The sequence below is a fragment of the Corapipo altera genome, unplaced genomic scaffold, assembly GCF_003945725.1.
Source record: "Corapipo altera isolate COAL_440 unplaced genomic scaffold, ASM394572v1 126, whole genome shotgun sequence".
In the NCBI taxonomy this organism is placed as follows: domain Eukaryota; kingdom Metazoa; phylum Chordata; class Aves; order Passeriformes; family Pipridae; genus Corapipo; species Corapipo altera.
This window is the reverse complement of record NW_020884937.1, coordinates 2,902,303-2,922,159: the sequence shown is the minus strand read 5'-3', so window position 1 is coordinate 2,922,159 and position 19,857 is coordinate 2,902,303. Positions and strand designations below refer to the sequence as shown.

General features: G+C 53.9%; 1 protein-coding gene across 3 annotated transcripts in view; it reads left to right on the top strand.

Moving 5' to 3' along the window:
* The first annotated feature begins 722 nt into the window (after positions 1-722).
* GJC2 (gap junction protein gamma 2) overlaps positions 723-19,857 on the top strand; it is a 32,584-nt gene continuing 13,449 nt past the window's right edge. Inside the window, exons 1-3 of one of the 3 annotated variants that reach the window (XM_027660641.1) lie at positions 723-808; positions 3,279-3,348; positions 5,992-6,092. The gene's annotated coding sequence lies outside the window, so the exon portion shown is untranslated. Of the gene's footprint in view, positions 809-3,278; positions 3,349-5,983; positions 6,093-8,256; positions 8,382-19,857 lie in introns of those variants that run through there. The other 2 variants (XM_027660640.1, XM_027660642.1) reach the window with 2 other exon arrangements.

Genomic DNA, 19,857 nt, shown 5'->3' with positions numbered 1-19,857 from the left:
CCCACCAGTGGTGACTTCCAGATGTTTTCCCCCCAAACCAATCCTGGATCCAGCTGGCACCGAGCAGCCCACGAGCAGCTGGACCAACAGTGCCAGGCTCTCAGTTCCTCACCCCCAAACCACATCTTACCATGGCAGGTTTGTGCTTTAACCCTCCAGTTTTGGGTTTCATCCTCTTCATATCCCATCCTTCCAGTTTATCCAGCTGCTCTGAGGTACTTTTTGATCCAGCTCACTCCAAAGCTCTATGTTCTGGACAACAACAAGCAGGACCCCACCCTGGGCAACCCTTTTAGCCCCTCACTTGCCTTCACAAACGTGATTTGAGGGTTGTTTTGACCATTTACCTCTCTTGGACTGTTAAATACATGTTTCCTAGATTCCCTAGGAATATTCCTTCCTCTTGTGGGTGTCCTGTTGCTTGGTTCTAACTCTGGTAAAACAAGCAGGAAAATCCCGTGTGGATTCTCTGTGTCCAGGCTCTTCCTGCGCCATCAAGTGATGGACCGGGGTTATTTTTTTATTCCTGAACCGCGGGATTTTGTTAGAATTTGAGGGACGTGTTTGCAATGGGAAAAGGTCCCCTCTAGATGGCAGATGTGACAGCGGGAAAGCGCCGGGATCAGGGATCGGAGCCACGGAGCAGCAGAGCCGGAGGTGCAGGACACGGCGCTGGGCTCAGTCTGGTGAGCTCCGGCCACCCCGTGGGACCCGCGGTGCCGACACCACATGGAAATGCCCATTCCCTGCCTGCTGATCCCTCCTGCCAGCACCTCCAGCCCAACCTTCACCCATCCCAGCGGGAGAGGTGAGTGGTTCCCGGGAAACGGGGATGATGCTCCAGCCTTGTGGCAGCGCTTGGAAAATGGAAACAAGACAAGTCGTGCAGACCCCTCGCGTTCCCCTTCCCTGTGGGAAGGGAGAGAGAAGTCTGGAATAACCTGGCTTGTTTTGGGTGACCTGCTTTGGCTGCTGTGTGTGACGGAGCCGAGCAGGGAACGCCTGGATGGCCGGGGCTAACGGGAGGTGACGGGATGGCCGTCGGGATGGGGATGGGCAGCGGAGGGATTGGGAGCGGGTGGTGGAGCCAGGCTGGTCACCGAGCAGGTGGAACGGCTGGGGGGCATCCCAGGGACTCATTTTGGGTGCTGGCAGTACCCCTCTCCAGGTCGGGGGCCCCTCTCTAAGAGGGGCATCAGATCCCAAAACCGGGTGGGCAAAGGTACTTGTTGAAATGAGTTTAATTCCTGTGTCCTGAGAAAAATGAGAGTTTGTTTTATTACTTACGTTTGAAACCATAAATACCTTTTGGGATCCGTGTTTTTGATATTGGCTCGTTGGTATTCCATTCCCACATCCCAAGGACCACGCTGGGCAGTTGTGGCAGCTCCCAAACTCTGGGTTCTCCACAGCTGCTCCTGGTGCTCAGTGTGGAGCTGGGATTGAGGGATCAGACTGGCAAAGCGAAGGATCAGGAGCCTCCCTGCCCAGGGGTTATTTGTGATTTAAGATGCTCCTCCTGGAGGACACTTTCTCCCACCCAGGGCACCTTCCAGGCAGGGAGGTGCTGTTCCCATCTCGGGGCACACCCAGGTAAAGGAACAGGCCCTGCTCCTGGGTTGCTTCCAGAAATGTCAGAAAAAGGGATTTTATGTAACTGTATATTCACTGTTCTGTCAGACTGGGATAAAACTGGACAGGCTTCAGCTCTTTTCAGCTCTGAGATGTTTCGGGAAACGTGGCAGCACCTCATCCTACATCCCTGCAGGAGGAGGATGGAGAAGGGTGCTGGGGATTGTACGAGGAGCCACACCAGGGAAAAAGCTGGGATAAAACCTACCCTGGGAGCTCTCCCTGGCTGGGCTGGGGGTCACTTGGAGCTGATGGCAAAAAAAGAACAACCCCCTGTAGCACTTTTGCTTCAAAGCTGTTGCTTTGCAGTCGTTGCCTTGTGGGTTTTTGCTGAATCTGGGCTGACACCACTTTTGGGGCAGGAACTGATCATTTTTCCCTGATTTTTTTTTTTTTTGTATCATTTTTCCTGCCCATCCAAGCCCTTTGGCAATAGAAACACCTCTCCAAGGAGAGAACGTGGGACTGGGATGCACCAAGAGCCTGCTGGGAAGGATGTTGTGTGGGGATACACGAGGGCAGGCAATCCCTAAAGCCCAAACCATCCCGGGGGAAGCCAGGAAAAGCTGGAGGCACATTCCAGGACAGCTTCAAGCAGCCCAAATTAGCCCAAATTAGCCCAAAGCCCCCACCCTGATGAACCCACGGTCCAGAGACTTGTCCTTGCCGTGGTTTTTCTTGGCATCTCAGTGCTGTTGGAGGCAGCTCTGATTTCCAGGCTCCCTTCCTTCCATGCCAGTGCAGAAAGGCACCGCGGGGCAGAGCCAGCCTGGGAAATAATTGGGCAGCCGGCGTGGAAAATGAGCAACGAGGGGAGAAAACGGAGCGGGAATAACCCTGATTTTCCCGCTTGTCCGTCAGTGTCCGGCTCCCTCTGTGCCTGTTCCCAGCAAGGAGCATCCCAGGTGTGGAAGTGTGGTGGGATGGGCTCGTGTTGGTGCTCAGGGATGGTGTGTCATGGGCAGGGCTGTGCCTGCAGTGATCCCAGTGCTGTCCTAGGATTTCCTGGGAGAAAAAACTTCCTGGAGAGGGTGTTCAGCTCTCAGTGGGGTCGGTGCTGCCTGGCCCCGAGTCCAAGGGGCTCCAAGGGTGCAAATTCCCACCTCTTTTGGCAAAAACTGGGGTTTTTTCTGCTCTATCCACTCTGATGGAAACCTCTCCTAGGGAATCCTCCGGTTCCTGTGTGGCCTCAAACAGGAGCTGAGAGGTTTAATCCAGGGAATTTGGGTGCCATCCCTCTCCCTGGGGTCGCAGCGAAGCCACAGGGTGAGACCTGCTGGTGCTCCCTGATCAGTCACAGTGCAAAATCCTCTGGCATCATCCCAGAGCGGATGAGGAGCAATGGAACCTGTGGGAGCAGAAGGAGGTGGGCTTGGAATGGCTTTCCCAAGATGAGGAATCCAGCCATGGTGGATTGTGGGCTTTTTTTTTTTTTTTTAAGGGGGCTGCAGCTGGGATGGGTCTTGTGCCGGGTGGTGTGATTTGTGCCAGAGCTCCAGGAGGGTTTGGATGATCCTCTGGGACACGGGGTGTGACCCCCGGGGATGGGCCTGTGCAGGGCTGAGGGTTGGACTCCGTGATCCTTGTGGGTTCTTCCAACTCTGTGCCATGCCGGGTGTCCTGATGCCCTTTGTGCTTTCCCCCAGGACAGGGAGGTGACATCCACGTGCCAGCTGCTGCCACCTCGCCCTGAGACACCCCCAGCACCGACAACAGGTAGGTCCCACAATCCCACCCAGCCCATCACCCTCCCGGGGCATCCCTGATCCACGTGGCACTCAAACAGCTCCGTGCCAGCACCCTTCATCCAGGAGCTCCTCCAGGGCTTTTCCCTGACGGCCTTGCTGCCGGGAAGGACGTCGTGTGGAAGGATGGAGTTTCCTCTCCGGCACAGGGCGTTGGGGAGAATCCCGACGCCCCGGATGCACCAGGGTGCTTGTAGGGTGCTCCACGAGGATCAGAGCCGCCCTGGCAGCTGGACCAGGCCGTGCCAGCCTTGTATTTGGGTCAGCCACATCGACTGGATGTGCAACTGTGTCATCCCTGGAGAGCGGGGGACGCCGATCCATAATCCCGGCCGGCTCCGGATGGGGTGACACGCACGGCCAAGCGCCGGCACCCACGCCCTGCTCCAGGTTTATCCACTCCCAGCCCCCAAAACTGGGGAATCCAGCGCAGCCTCAGCTTTTCCCAACAACAGCAGCTTGTCCCAGACGTGACTCCGGCCCTGCGAACACCAGGAGCCATCTGCAATTCCGATTGTGCCAGTTGCCACCGCAGGACGACTGGAACAACCGGATGCTTGTGAAATCAGGGATGCATCCTCCCCCCTCCTGGTGCCTGACTTCCCTCTGTCCGGGTGCAGAAAGAGGGAGCAACAGGATGTTTTCCCGGATTTTACTCTCCCCGTCTCCGGAGAAGCGTGGAGGGGATACAAAGAAGGGAGGCAGGAAAGGCAAAATTCCAGTATCCAGGTGGAGATTGGAAAATATATATATATGTGTATATATATTAACTTCCACATAGAGGGGGTTACTTCAATGGTTCATTTTAATGAATAAGACCCCTGGAGCTGGGTCCAAAGGGCACAGGGAAGGGCAGGGTGACTGTCCCCCCACAGTGCCCACGTCCTCAGCCCAGCACTAATTTTGCAGATATTCCCTGAAGGATCAGGGGCTGCTGCTCCTGTTTGCATCAAGGAAGTCTTGATGGAATATAAAGTGCCCTTGTGGTGGCAATCCAGCCCTAGGGGTGTCCTTGTCCCTCCAGCAGGGAGGTGATGGGGAAAAACTCCTCAAAAAGTTTTCCCAGTGCCCCCAGTTACACCAGCAATGTGCTGATGTGGATATACCGGGTCTAGGATGAGGAAAAGAGGGTGGCTTATCATTTTTCCTGGTTGGAAGTGCAGGATACTCGAGCTGCATCCCTTGTTCTGAACACAGTGGTGGTCCTGTGATGCCTCCTGGAGAGAGAAAACAACCCCCCAGCTCAGGTGCAGAGGGGGAACTGGTGGGATCCCAAACCAGTGGGATAATGTCCCTGCCTGGAGCACATCCGTGGGGTGGGAGTGTCTGTCAGACAGTTCCCCTGAGGAGGAGGGTGATCTCACCTGCTCCATTGATTCCATATCCCATTGGAATTATTGCAGTGGCTTGACCTGCAGACCCAGTGAGCCAGAATTTCCACGGTCATCCCGACCTCAGACCTGGGAACATCCCTTCTGCTCCCTCCTCCCAGTGCTGCCTGCACCCCCTGCCCACATTCCCAGGAGCAGCCTGGCTCCATCACAGCAGCATTCCCACATTTAATCTGCCTTCATAGATATAATTTTTATGTAATACTCCTTGTTTTATGCCCTCCCAAGTCCAGGTGCTGCTGCTCCTTGGGGCCATCCCCCTCCTGTGGTGGCACCTCTGGGCTCATTGCTGGGTTTATTGCTGAAATCCAACCTCATCCCCCTTGTCCTGTGGGGAAAAAAAATGTCACCAGTCTTCTTGCAGTAGCTCCTGGTGTTTCCAAAGACAGGCAGGGTTTTCCCTGGTGCCTTCCCATTTCCTTGGCTGCTGCAGATGGGCCCTGGGGCCACTGAGAACATTTTGGCTTTGTTTTCTTGCCACCTTCCCATTTAATAATTGTGTTTATCAAAAAGGTCTCCCTGCTCATCACCAGCCTGACCAGACCTGACTCACCTGCCCTCCAGCCCAGAGAAGCTGTGACTGCCCCATCCCTGGAAGTGTCCAAGGCCAGGTTGGATGGGGCTTGGAGCAACCTGGGCTAGTGGGAGGTGTCCCTGCCCATGGCAGGGGGTTGGAATGAGATGATCTTTAAGGTCCCTTCCCACCCAAACCATTCCATGATTCTGTGATCTCAGTGGGCACCTCCAGACCCTCTCCAGCTCCTCCGTGTGCTCCTCCCATGGATGCAGCTTCCAGATGAAAAGTCCCTGGAAGGATCCCAACAAAATACCACTGGGAGCTGTTAACACCCCTCCTCAACCCCATCCTCCCACCACCTCTGTACCCCTGATGTATTTGATCCAAGATCCCATCTCCTTCCTCTGTTGGAGGAACCTCTCCCCGGGCAGCAGCGCGGCGGCGTTGGCAAGGGAAAAACAGGATCCCTCCTGCCCTGGGAGGAAAACAAAAGGGAATCAAAGCCTCCTGCTCCTCTCCAGCGGTAGGAGGAAGCCTTTTAGGAGCTCTCAGAGGAGTAGAAGCTTCACCCTGTGCCATCACACATAGGAGCTGCAGCTCTGGGGTGGGACAATGGTGCCATTGAGCAGGACACTGAAACGCTGCCGTATTGTGCCTGGCAGAGAGATTCCCGGGAATAATCGCCTCCTCCTTGGCTTTGTTGCAGGGCTCTGCTGGTCCTGCTGCAGGGCTTTCTCCCCACGGAGGTCTCTGGTTATGTGGTGAAGACCCTCAGCCCAGAGGCACCTTTTTTCCTGGCTGGGAAAGGTATGGCTGGAATTGTCATTCCCGAGCGGGATGGGACCCTGGGGGTGGCACTGGGTGGGAGAAACTGGGGATTTGGGAGCAAAAGGATGCTCTGCTCCTCATCCCGGGAGGGCCTCGTCACTCCTTCATTAATCCTTGTTATATATTGTATATATTATATTGTATATATCATATTGTATATATATCATATTGTGTATATATTATATTGCATATATATTATATTGCATATATAGTATATTGCATATATAGTAATTTTTAGATATCATTTTTTAGATATCATATTTTTTAGACATCAAATTTTTTAGATACCATATTTTTTAGAGACCCTTTTTTTTTTAGGCATCCCATAAAAAGTCAACGTCGAGGGCAGCGAAAATGATCTTATTTCTTTTTATACAGAGCCTTTTGCATTAAATACGAGCTTAAGCCACAGAAACCCGGCTCTTCTTAGGGGTCTGGACAAATCCTGAAAAATTCAGAGCCAGGATTTTGCCTGGGACAATTTTAAACAAGGCTGAATGAGACTTCGCTCTGGGTCTGATACAAAGCGGGGCTGAGAATTTTTTAGGGGCATATTTAAGGGTTTTTTCGAGCTGGGCACCTCCAAAAAGCATCTCCCTACATGTTTTCTGGTGAGAGTGTTTTCCTTGCCCCAAAATCTGCTCGAAATCCTGGGATTTGGGCTGAGCTTTGGGCTTGTGAGCGTGTCAAGGGCAGCAGCAGCTGCAGGAGCAAGTGCTGTGGTGATGTCTCCCTTCTCCCTCCTCTTCCTCTATCCCTGGAGCATCCTATGAGCTGATTTCCTCTTGAAAATTCCTTCTGGGAACACATTCCCCCCCTGCCTGGTCAGCCAGGCTGTTTCCCAGCTTGTTCCTTGCCTAAAGCAGCTGGAGAGCAGAAACCCACTTGAAAAAAAACTGAAATAAGAGCCTGAAAACTTGGCTTCCCCATCCCAGGAGAAGAGGACATCTCTCAAAAATCCTTTTAAACCAGGAAAAAACAACTTACTTTGAGCAGTTTCATATGGTGGGAGCTACTTAAGACACGCTGAGGGTCATGTAGGATCAGGAGGTTGGAGAACCACGAGATTTTTGGAGGTTTAGAGTCTTCTTCACGCTGGATTTGCCAAGAGTTAGGCTTTTCTTTAGGTGCAGTGAGTAAAACTCCTCTGGTTTGGACCCCTGGAAGCCAAATCTCACCTCCCAACACGGGGCCTTTAAGGAAAACATCAATTTTTGTGAGATCAGCCATAAAATCATCTGAGTTGGCAACGGGAAGGAACAGCCAGTGATGTGCCAGAGGTTGTTGCCTCTGGATGGGGGAAGTTATTTAATCCCTGGGTTCGAGTGAGGGGCAACATCCCTGCTCCCCCTGCAACCAGAGACCTGCACAGGGGGGAAAAAAATCCCTCTGGCAGGGAGCAGGAAGGGCTGGGAGAGGAGGGAAATGTCCCCTCTGTCCCCTGCCAGCTGTTTTCCCTTCCAGCTGTTACCCACAGAGCCCAGCAGTGCTTCCAGCTGTCCCCCCTTCCCTCCAAAACAGGGCTGGGAAGGGAAAAGAGGGATGAAGAGGAGCTGGGATGGTGGTGCTGGCAAGGAGCCTCTTGTTAAATACTAGTTAAATATTTTTAGTATTTAACTAAAAATTTAACTGCAAAGTAAAACCAAAATGTTTTGGCTCTGCTTCGGACGTGAAAACTGGGGGGGAAAACAGGTTTTTTGGTGGTGCTGGAGCCTGTCACTGCAGCTGTGAGGACAGGGTGGGTTTGCAGCCGATTTTCTGCTCGGCTTCAGTGCTGTTGGAACAGAAAGGCAAAGAAATTCCAAACAAGAAGGAAGCATTTCTTATCCTGCTGCAGCACCTCCGCTTCCCTGCTCCAAGGAGCTCTTCCCGCTATTTTTAGCCCTAAACCTTTGGACTATTTGAATTATTCGATTTTTTTTTTTCCATAAGTGTTGGCTCTGGAAGTATTCACCATATTCCCTTTTTTTTTTTTTTTTTTAATGGGATTTTTTTTTGGGGGGGGTGCTTGGAAGGAGATTCAAGAAACAAAAGGAAATTAAGGAATCCTTGTCGTCCCGCGGTTTGCAGAGGATCCAGAGGATCTCCCCAGTGGAGGTCTCCACGTCACCATCTCCAGGCTGGAGCAGCGGGAAGAGCCCGGGTTCAAAGGGGTGTGGGAGGGAGGAGAAGCGTCGGGAGCTCTGCCCGCGGCACCCGGCAGGGACAGGGATCCACAGCCAGCCAGGATGGGACGGTTTTGGGAAGGACTGAGCCCGGAGATTCTCTGTATGTTACTTTTCAGTTTGTTTTATTTCGTTCCCCCCCCCCCCCTTCCCTACTTTATTTAGTTAATGAGTTTTTTAGCTTGACTGATTCCCAGCACTCCACAGATCCCCTCCCTCTGCTTCAACCCCGCTCTGCTCCCACCCTGCTCCTCATTTTCTGCCGTTTTCCCGTCGTTTTGGGTAGGAAATGTGCTCGTTGTGACTTGATATTCGTGTCCTGCCTTTCCTGCCGCTGGTGAGAGCCTCAACATCCCTATTTGGCAGCAGTTTGTGCTCTTGGTCGGTGTAAATCATCCCCCGGCACCCAGGGCACTGCAAATCCAGCTCCTGGGAGTTTGGGATTAAGCTGCCGGTGGTGGTTTAGCTTTTTCCTCATGGAAAAAGGAAGGAATTCTTGGCTGGGAGGGTGGGGAGGCCCTGGCACAGGTTGCCCAGAGAAGCTGTGGCTGCCCCTGGATCCCTGGAAGTGTCCAAGGCCAGGCTGGAGCAACCTGGGATGGTGGGAGGTGTCCCTGCCCATGGCAAGGGGTTGGAATGAGATGATCCTAACGGTCTTTTCCAATCCAAACCATTCTGGGATCCTGTGAAACCCCTCTGTGCTCTGGCACCTCCTGGCCTCTCCCTGCCCCAAACCTCCTTCCCCTCTCAGACCACCAGAGGTGGGGAGAGGAAGATACTTCAGGGTCTGGTTTTCCTGCTGGTCCTGGGTCACATTTCTGAGGTTTGTGCAAGTCTTTGGGTCTGTATCCTGCTTCCTTTGGGATCAGCAGCTTAGATCCCTTTGCTCCTGCATCACGAGGTCTTTAAGGAGGACTCTGGACACAGGAGCTCATCCCAGCAGAAGATGTGGATTTGCAGCTGCTGCCTCTAACCCACGGACAAAAGATCCACTGATCTTCTCTGTGAGGTGCTTTTGGATTGTTTTTAAACCAGACTTTCCATGCTTTTCATGCCCACATCCAAAAACACCTCACAAAGGATGTGTTCCCTCCTGTCAGCCGGGGAAACCGAGGCACGGGGAGCATCACCACCAGTGGGAGATGCACGTGCTCCTTGGTGGCCTCCTCTTCTTGGCCAACCAGCCCTTCCTTGAGAGAAAACTCTCCTCTTGGCTACTGAACACCCAGGATGCTCTTCTGGAGTGGGATCTCCAACTTGCATCCCCCATCCACACCTCAAAGTCCTGAGAAGAGCTTCATGTGGAGATGCTGCTGCGTTTTTGTCACCTTTATTAGTCCCATTCTTTTTAAATCTCTGAGATCTTCCTTGGGGTTAATGGGTGATCCTGAGCTATGTCCCTTCTACCTCCAGACCTCTGCAAACTTGGGTGCAACCAGCATTTGTCCAAAGGGTTTTCAGGAAAGGGGGGCTGGAAGGAGTTCCTGAGGCGTCCTTGGTCATGCCTGAGCAGGCATTTCTCTCTCTCCTGCTGGAAGCTCCATCTCCTCCCATCCCAAAGTGCCCTTTCCATCCATCCCAAGCACAGGAGCTTGGCTTAATGGATTGATTTGAGCTGTGCTTAATGGGAGAGTGTGTCCTCTCCCGGTGGGAGGCTGAGTAAACAACCCCATACCCCAACCTGAGGGACACAAAGAGTCTTAGGAGGCTACAGACATCATCTCCTTTCCCCCAGATTACCTTGGAATGCCACAGGAGGGCAATCTGTCCTGTGTCCAATGCCTCCTTAGGAAGCTGGAGGAAGGAAATCCATCCTAACCCAGCTCCAGTGAGTCACTGGCAGGTGGGAATGGGAGAAAGGGGGATGAGGCTGATGGGCAATCTGAGCCTTGTGCTCCTCCTGCGAGCTCTGAGAGCTATTTCTGAGACAATCCTTGGGTCTTGTCCAAGACCAAAATACCAGGAGACTTTTTTTATCAGTGTGTGTAAGAAGGAAACCCCTCCTTGCCCAGCAATCCACTGTGGAGGTGGAGCGGTATTCCTGCAGGTCCCGGCGCTGCCCAGGACTCTCCTCTCCTGTAATTCCGGGCTTGTTTGGAATTCTTCCACCCAGTGTTCATCCAACCAGCCCAGGGGTCATTTTTAAGGCTGCACAGCTGCCTTTGACCCGATTTGTTTCTTGGAAGTCGTGGTGAGCAACCATGTAAATCCACGTGGTTCCTGCTCCTCGGTGCCAGGAGAAGGAAAAATAAGGGAGCCTTGTGTGGGACTTCTGCACATCATCACTGCAACCTGGGGCTGCAGAAACAGAAGACAGGGAAAATGGAAGGAAAATGAGGAGCCCCATCCTATAAATGAATATAAATTGCTATTCCACCTCTAACTTTGCTGGAGCAGTTTGTTTCTCTCCCTGCCTCGGCCTTTTTTTTTTGGTGCTGTGGGTTGTCCCCTCACTGCTCTGGCTGCACCCTCAGAAGGTGGGGATCCCTTGTCCCAGCCTCAGGTGTGCCCTGAGCTGTCCCTAAGGAATGAGGTGACTTCACAAGGACGAGCCAAGCCCTAGAGCAGGTCAGCAGAGCTCCTCCAAGAGTTGCACGCCCTCCTCCATATTCTGACTTTTCCATCCTCTTGGGGAGGGTGGCAGCTTTTCCCGGTGGATGTGGAGATGTGGGAGATGCTGAGCAAGGTGGGGATCTCAGGGCTGAGTTGTGCAGTCACAGGACAGCAGAGGTGGAAGGCACCTCAGGTCAGGGAGCAAGGCCAGCTCTGATGTTGGATGGAGCTGCCCGGAGTCCTGTCCAGCTGTGTTGTCTCCAAGGTGAAGATCCCACCAGCTCCCTGTGCCACTGTTTGTCTGGGAGACTTATTTCATATCCACTTGAATTTTTTCCTGGCTGCATCTTGTCCTGTCCTGGTGTGTTTTTGAGCTGTCTGCTGAGAACCCCCAACACACCCCCCATCTCTCCACTGCTCCCCCCGAGGGGGACTGGCCCCAAGCTCGGTCCCATCACCCCAGTCATTAATTGCTCTCAACAGCCTCATCCCTGGGAGGTGCCACCAGCAGCTGGGAGCAGTGGGGGTGACAGGGTGGCACCTCTGCAGGGGGCAGGGTGGTCCCAAGAGCCTCTTTTCTGGGTGGATTGACACAGATCACCCCCGTTTCCTCAGAGATAAGGTCCATTTTGACAGAGCAAGGATGGAGGGATTTTGGCATCTCCCAAAGATGTTATTTCTGGCCCTTTTTAATTCTCTCCTGAACACGAGTTGAGCCTGGAGCTGAACCAGTGTCTGCCTTGTGTGAGGGGCCTTTCAAGCACAGGGTGGAGGCCAGTGAGGCAACGAGCCACTGATGGTACATGTGAGCCCACCGGCGGGATGTACGTGGACAAAACCATGGCAAAACAGCCCAGAAATGTGGTTTATCCCCCACTGTGGCCAAACCACCCGGGGTGAGGCATCACTTCCAGCTCCAGCCCTGCCTTGAGCAACTTTGGGTGCTTAAATCCCTCTTCTGGATCAACACAGAGTTAATTCAACCCTGCCGTGCATCCGGAAGCCTCTGCTTCGGAAACCTGAAGCCGGTTCAAAGATCATCCCGAGCCAAATTCCTCCAGGCGCGTTTTTATCGTCCCTTTTTTTTTTTTTTTTTTTTTTCCTGCCGGGGACAATGGGTTCGCTCAGTGCTCTGCCCAGCCCTTTCCTCTGCGCTCCCAGACAGAAACAGTTAACCAGGTTCGCTAAGGAATGAATGTCCTGGTTTCCTTTCCAGGGCAGGCAGCTCCCCCTGCCTCCCCCCCCCTGCCCCGGGGAGGAGCAGCTCTCCAGTGACATGATGCAAGAGCAGGCGATGTCTCCCCGGCTCTGGCTGTGTTTTCGGTGACCCCGTGGCCTGTGCGAGCGCTGCCAGGTCGCCCCGGGGCCTTTGTGAAGCACGAGAGCAGCCCTTTTGCTCTCCTCTGGTGATCGGTGGGACACGGGAGCACCTCGTGGCTCCCGGGGGGATGCTGAGCCAGCCCCGGCTCTGGAGAGTTCCGAGTCAGAACAGATCAAGGCTGATAAAAAGGATGAGACGGTGGAGGAGGGGAGGAGAGGGGGGAAAAGATGATGCCACGGGCATCGCAAAGCAACCCCTCCTGTGGAAACAGCCTCATTTGGAGAGCCGTGGCTTCTCCCGGGGGTTTGTGGTTGGATCTCCCGGGAAAGGGGAGAGCGCCAGGGCCGAGGCCCTGTGCTGACCTCAGCCCCCAGGGGCTGTGTGAGGGACACTCCACGCTGGGTTTGGTAGGTGTTTAGGGTCATCCCAGATGTCACAACCCATTAGCTGTGCCGGGGCTCCAGGGAGAGCCGCTGGATCGTGTGATGCTCCAGCTGCCGGAGCAGCCGGCCGGGAGGAGCCGCTCCTGCCGCCGCTTCTCCAAGGGCACTGGAGGGAGGCTGCCTGGCAGTGGGGCTGTGTTGCATGCTTGGTTTGGCTTGGCTTGGTGGGAGGTGGTGGCTCTCGGGCTGCAGAACTCCCAGACAAAGCGTTTTCCGTGCGGCGGGGCCGGAGGGAGACGGGTGAGATCAGCCGCGGCTCCCCCGCCTGCTTGGATGGAGCCGGAGGTGTGCCGAGCATGGATGTGGCACGGAGTGAGGAACGCGGGTTTGGTGGACAGTGAGGCATCCCACGGCTCTGTCTGGGGCGTGGAGACCCGCCTGGCATCCCCGTGGGAGCGGAGAGGTGAGGAGCTCCAGCTGGAGAGCAAAGCTCTCCCGACACCCCCGGGGTGGGGAGATGGACCGTGTGTCACCGCGATTTTGGGAGAGCGGGGGGACGGCTGTGCCCTCTGCTTTGGCCCCAGCCTGGGAGATGGCTCGTGCTGGTCTTTTAGGGGGTGGGACCCGTGGCAAAATGACCAGAGCTGGGGCTGGTCCCTGCCTGGGGGCTGCTCCAGACCTCCCTCGTCTCTCGGGGCTGCTGTGAGGTTTGGCCAAGGCTGTTTGTGCCTGGAGATCAGGGACAACTCCAGCGGCAATTGCAGGGTTTGCTCTTCTGTGTCAGCCCTGAGCTGTGGGGTCAGTGGGGCGCTCCCGGAGCTGGTTTTATGGGATAACCTTACTCCTGGCTGTGACAGCAGAGAGGGAATGCCCTGGAAAGCAGGAGGAGAGGGATTTAGCCGAGGCAGAAGAGCACCTTTCTGCAAGAAATTCTGTGCCTGCAGGTTTCATGTGCCGGCCAGGACACGTGTGGGGGTGGAGCTCGTTTATTTAATCCTCCAGGAGCGGAGCTCTCCCGGAGATCCCGAGGTGGGAGGGTGAGGAGGAAACTCTGCTCCGGGCAGCTCCTTTCTTACAAGCTTTAGTCCCTGTCTCCCGGATCTCGTGGCTGCAGAGCCTCCTGGCACTTTTTGAGCCATTCCAGAGGATTTTAATAGCAAGTAGAGAGGGTGAGCTGAGATTTATAGGGAGTGCTTTTTATGGTGTTTGTGTTGGCAGGGTGGAGTTTATGCACGGTTTGAAATGTTCACTGAAACCTTTTATCACCAGAGCTTAAAAAACAACAGAGCACTGATGAAAGTCCCGTGCTAATTAAGAAGGGTTGATTTAGGGCTGGGGCTGCTGCAAAATGCCTGGCTTTGGGAGGTCACTGCAGCCTGAAGTCCCCCGTGGGGAAGGAGAGATGATTTCATCCCTCAGCATGGTGGGATCCATCCAGGTTTAGGGATCCATCGTGCCAGTGAAGGTCACATCTGGCACTGGGAGGGACAGACTGTGGTGCCTGAGGCTCCTGTCCGTGCTCACAGCCGGGCAGAGCAAGAGGATCAGCAGCTGCAAGAGGCAGCACCTTGGGAAAGCAAGCAGTTGCTTAAATGTGCTTTTTTAATTACCCAAACCAGCTCACCCACACGGATATGGGGCAAAGCTGGTGTTAAAAACACACCCCATCACTCCTCTCCCTGTGTCTTTGTGGGATCTCAGTGGCACAACCCAGGTTTTGGTAAAATCAGGGGCTTGGTGAGGCCTGTGGGGTTTGGAGTGATTGAACCTCACGAGCATCTCACAAAAAACACCCTCCTGCTGCTCTTTTTCCACTGAAGGGCAGGATTACTCCTCTCCCAAGGTGTGAGAGTGTGAAACTTCCTCCTGTGCCAGCAGTGGGTTGTCTTGGAGCATAAGGAAGGTCTTTATCCATAAGACACCTACTTTACAATCAGCTCCTGATCCCTCTGGTTGTGTCCACCTTCCCTCCTCCAGCACCACAGGAGATGAGGAGAAGTGGGTGATTTAGCAGCACCTTGGTGTGGGGTGGGTGTTTTTAAGGGTGGTTAAAGATGTGAACTAGCAGGGAAGAGTTGCAGGGGGATGACACATCTTGGACAGGGCGTGGTTCTGCTCTCCTGGTTCCTGAGAGCACGTGGAGAGGTTTAGAGTGGAGAGAAGAGCTGGAAACTGAGCTGAGTCCCAGACCAGCCCTTGGAGGTCAGGCAGATCACAGAATATGGAATCCTAAAATCACTGAATGGTTTTGGTTGGAAGGGACTTTCAAAATTATCCTGTTCCAATTCCCTGCCATGGGCAGGGATACCTCCCACCATCCCAGGTTGCTCCAAACCCTGTCCAACCTGGCCTTGGACACTTCCAGGGATCCAGGGGCAGCCACAGCTTCTCTGGGCAACCTGTGCCAGGGCCTCACCACCCTCACAGGGAAGATGCTGGTTCCAGGGAGGGTTGAACACTGCAGTTTAGGTATCTAAATCCCACCCAAGTGCCTTAAAACCCAGTCTTGGAGGATGCCAGGAGAGATCTTTTCACTTTGAGGAGACCATGGCACATGGTCCTTCCTCCACATCACCCCACAGTTGCTCCATACCCCTGCAACCCTTTTCCTAGCAACATCTACTGGGACTCCCCTTCCAGGCAAAAGGGCATTTTATTCCAGGCCAGTTGGTTAGGAAAGATCCTGATTTGCTTTAGGCATCCTGGTAGCTGTATCCCAGTAGATATATCCTACTAGGTGTATCCTAATAGGAAGGAAGGGAGAGAAAGCCACAGGATTGGGGCACATCTCTGAGCCTCCAATCTCCATGCACGAGCTGGAAAATCGAGGGGATTTGGTTCCAAGTGGTTTAGTGGAGCAGGGAGCCTTCTATTTTAGGAGATTTCTGATATCTCTCAGCCTGCACTGCACCACACAGATTTAAAAAAGAATAAAAAAAAAAGACACAAAACCAACAACCCCCCCAGACACACACACTTCTGCTACTGGCAGTGAAATTTTGGCTGACACACTTGAATCCCCATTAACCCGTGGCCCCTGTCAACGTGCTGGTACAGTAGGAGAGCCCATCCTGCTGTTATTCCTTGCTGTGGGAAGCTTCCAACAAACCAGCCAACACAAATATTTGGAGGAAAGGCAGGGGCTGCCTGGAGGGAGCCGTGGTGGGCAGGAACAGCTCCTGCCACCAGGCAGGAGGTGACATCATCCGGATTCCTTCGCCGAGGAATGCGGGATTTGGTCTTCCCTGCCCGTAATTGCTCTTCAAAAACAGACCTGCCCAGGGAAGCAGCTTTCACCCAGCCCCTTCCAGTGCACGTCCCCAGTTCCCATTCTCTTGCCTGGATTAATGGAGATGTTTCATGAAAGAGGATAAAATCGGTCGTTCCCCAAGTCGTGGGTGAAAGCGCCTGAAATTCCAGAAGTCGGGAGCTGGGCAGAAATCTGGGCACTGGAGCTTGTGGGGGGAGTGAGGATTTTTTGGGGCAGGTGATGGACTGAGTGTGTGTGTGGAATTCTGAGCTGCATGTGACAGAATGATGGGTGACCCCCAAGGTGACCCCGTTTCTTGGTCCTGTCAAGCCCAGTGCCCACGTCAGGTGTTTTTGGATCCAGGGCTTCAGTGATGTGAGTTGGACTTGATGCTCCTTGCAGATCCCTTCCAATCCGAGATACTCTTTGATTCTATGGCTGGAACAGATGAGCTGATGTGCAGAGCACCCTGGACAACCAGCCAACAAACACCTTGCTCAGTCCAGGGCAGGGGTTGTCCCCCTGTGCTGGGCACTGGTGAGGCCACACCTTGAATTCTGTGTCCAGTTTTGGGCCCCTCATGACAAGAAGGACACTGAGGGGCTGGAGTGTGTCCAGGGAAGGGAATGGAGCTGGGGAAGGTTCTGGAGCAGCAGGAGCAGCTGAGGGAGCTGGGGGGGCTCAGCCTGGAGAAAAGGAGGCTCAGGGGGGACCTTCTCACTCTCTACAACTTCTTGAAAGGAGGTGACAGCCAAGGTGTTGTCAGGCTCTGCTCCCAGATAGCAAGTGGAAAGGACAAGAGGAAATCCCCTCAGTTTGCATCAAGGGAGGTTTAGTTTGGATATTAGGGAAAATTTCTTCATTGAAAGGGTGATCAGGCACTGCAACAGGCTGCAGTTGTGGAGTCCCCATCCCTGGAAGTGTCCAAAAAGTGTGTGGATGTGGCACTTGGGGACATGGTTTAGTGGTGAACAGGGCAGTGCTGGGGTAATGGTTGGGCTTGATGATCTCAGAGGTCTTTTCCAACCTTAATGATCCTATGATTCCATGATTAGTCTGGCAGAGCTAATTCTTCAGCAAAGCCAAAATTCCCTCTTGGCTTCTCCCCGGGGTTGAGTTTCCCCACGTCCCATCTCCAGCCCCTTGAGCTCACAAACCCTCCACCCCCGACTCTGCACTGGCTCCAACCTCAGCAAACGCCTCTGGAAATTCATGTCATCAGCACTTCCAGCAGCATCAGGGACAGCAGAGGGGTCAGTTCCTGTGGGATGGAGCCTGTTCCCCTCATTTCAATAGGTGGAACTAGGTGTAGTTCAGCTGCCCCCCATTACGAGTCCGACAGGGTGATTTAGGGGTTGGAAAGGCCTGGAGTATTTTGCTCTCAGTGCCTGACAGAGGATGGCTGGCAGGAAATGAAACCACTGTGCTCCAAGGCAGGGGTGGCTTTGCTTCTCTAATTTTCCACCAGGTTTTGGAAATTCTTGGCAATTAAATAAAGAGCAGAAAAGAAGGGCTCTGGCCAAAGGAGAAATCCCACTTGGTCAGCTGGATTTTTGAAATGGGTGGAGTGAGGACTTTTTTAATGGACAGCAGGACGAGGGCTGGCCAGGGTCTGGATCTGCATCCTGAGGGCAGTGGGATGTGGCACTAGGGGTGCCAGGAGAAGGCCTGCTTCTTTTTGGGGCCAACCATGGGGATGGACACAAAGTGGAGCCTGGGATCGTGGCAGGGAGGTGCACTGACAGTTTGTCAGGGCAGGGGAGGCACATCTAAGGAGGCAACAATGCAGCTGGCTGGGGTCAAGTCCCACATGGGACAGGGTGGCAGTGCCATGGGAGAGACCCTCATGGCATGTCCTGGGCCTGGTTTGGATATCATCTCCCAGCAGGCAAGTCCCTTCCTTCACCGTGTCTTGTCCACCCTCCATCACAGGGCTGTGTGTGGTGCTGCTGATCAGGGCTCATGGTTTGCAGGGCTCTCACTGCTCCAGAGAAGGCAAAAACACATCTTCCTTGTGCTCTTGCCTTTAGAAGAGGTGGGAGTAGGGGTCTCCTACTCATTTCTGCCTGGAGACACCCTGGAGACAACAGAGAGTTGGCTGAGCAGCACCAACACGAGCTCCAGAGGAGCTGCAGTGCTGCAGAACATAATTTGGGGGTTTGGTTCATGTTCCTTAACTTGTTGCTTCTTAACATTTCTCAGAAGCACAGATGGTGGTGTGGTTTCTTAATTATTTGTGTCTGGAGGGTAAAGGGAGGATGACTTGGAGAGGAAGGGAGGGAAAGAACCGGAGATGGAAAGAGTGAACTTTCAAGAAGAGCCTCCCACCACTTCATCTTCCTTCCTCAGCTCCTGGTAACGGCTGAGCTCAGTCAGGGTCACTAATTGCAGCTTTTCACCCCAGAAAATTCTCCAGGGGTTTCCTGGAATACCAGAATGTGGTGGGCTGGGTGTCCAGCCAGTGGCCACCACAGCAGAGAGGATGGACCTCAGCTGAGCAGCAGCAAACTTAGATGTGTCCCAAAAACTGGCTGAGGCCAGAGCCCCTGACTTGGCATTTTTAAGGGTGAATTTACCACAAAGTGAAGGAGAATCAGGGCTTTTTTCTTAAATACTCTCTTTCCACAGGATTTTCCATGTCTTTTTTAGCTTAGCAGAGGAAGCTGAACCAGCTCTGGGCTGACAGAAAGTGTGGAAGAAATGTGAGCGAGAGACTGGGAGCCTGGGAAGGGCCTTTCTGCGTGTCATGGTGGGATTTTAGTATTATTGTGAATTAAACCACAGCTGTAACATCCTCTGTGTCCCATCCCCAGCCTCACAGTGGAGCTTCAGGCATCCCTGCTTGGGAACCATCCGAAAACACGAGGCCTGATGGTGCCAGGGGTACCTGCCCTGGCAGCAGGAGCCTCTCCAAATCCCCAGGGTGGTGGAGGGTTTGGTGTGAGCAGGGCAGGACTCACCTGAGCTGCTCATTTCTCTGGGAAAACCTGCACCTGGCACTCTCCTGGGAAGATCTCTGCCTTCAGGACCAACCACTTGTATGAGCAGAGAGGAACCTCACCTCGCTGCCCTCCTGTCTCGGGGTGTGCATCAGCCCCAGGCTCTGCTGGCTCAGTCCCACAGCCACGAGCTGTGTCACAGGCAGGGAAGGGCTGTCCACCTCCTCCTCCCACATCCTCCTTCCTTCCCCTTCCGCCTCAACGAGCTCATTCATGACCAAACCTTGGAGGGAAGGACGCAGGGAGAGGGATTGGCGCTGGCGCCGGTTTTCCCGCGCGCTGGCCGAGGGAGGTTGTGGGCCCGCAGGGATTCAGTCCTTGTTTTCACAGCTGGATTCCGTATTATCCTTTCTTCTCTCCAGGTTTTTATGGCTGCTCATTCCCTGGAGCAGCCTGTTGGGAAGCAGAGAGTGTGTGCTCATGTGGGGGCACAACCTGCTGCTGCTTCAGGAGGGGCAGTGAGCGGGGCTGTTCACCTCAGGACTGGGGACCTTTTTTGGTCAGAGTGAGGAGCAGTGGCCATAAACTAAACAACAAGAGGTTCCACCTCAACGTGAGGGAGAGCTTCTTTACATTGAGGGTGGCAGAGCCCTGGAACAGCTGCCCAGGGAGGGCGTGGAGTCTCTGGAGACATCCCAAACTCACCTGGGCTCGTTCCCGTTTCATCTGCTCCAGGTGACTCTGCTTTGGGAGGAGGTTGGACTGGATGATCTCCAGAGGCCCCTTCCAACCCTAAGGAATCTGTGATTCTGACTCTGTGACCTGCAGAGAGTCATTAAGGATTCAGGCTCTAAGGGATCGTGCATTCCTGCAGTGGGGCCACACGATGGATCCTGTCTGGGGAGGGGGAAATGCTTCAGGGAGGAAGGTGCCATCCTATAATGGTCCTCTGAGGGTGCCCAGATCTCCTGGCTGCGGGGTAGCAGGGACACAACCAGTGTGGGGTAGGTTTTGGTGGGGGCTGATGTAGGATTTGGTGGTGTGATGTAGGGTTTGGTGGTGCTGGTATAGGTTTGGTGCTGTTAGAGGGTTTGGGGGTGCTGGTGTAGGTTTGGTGCTGTTAGAGGGTTTGG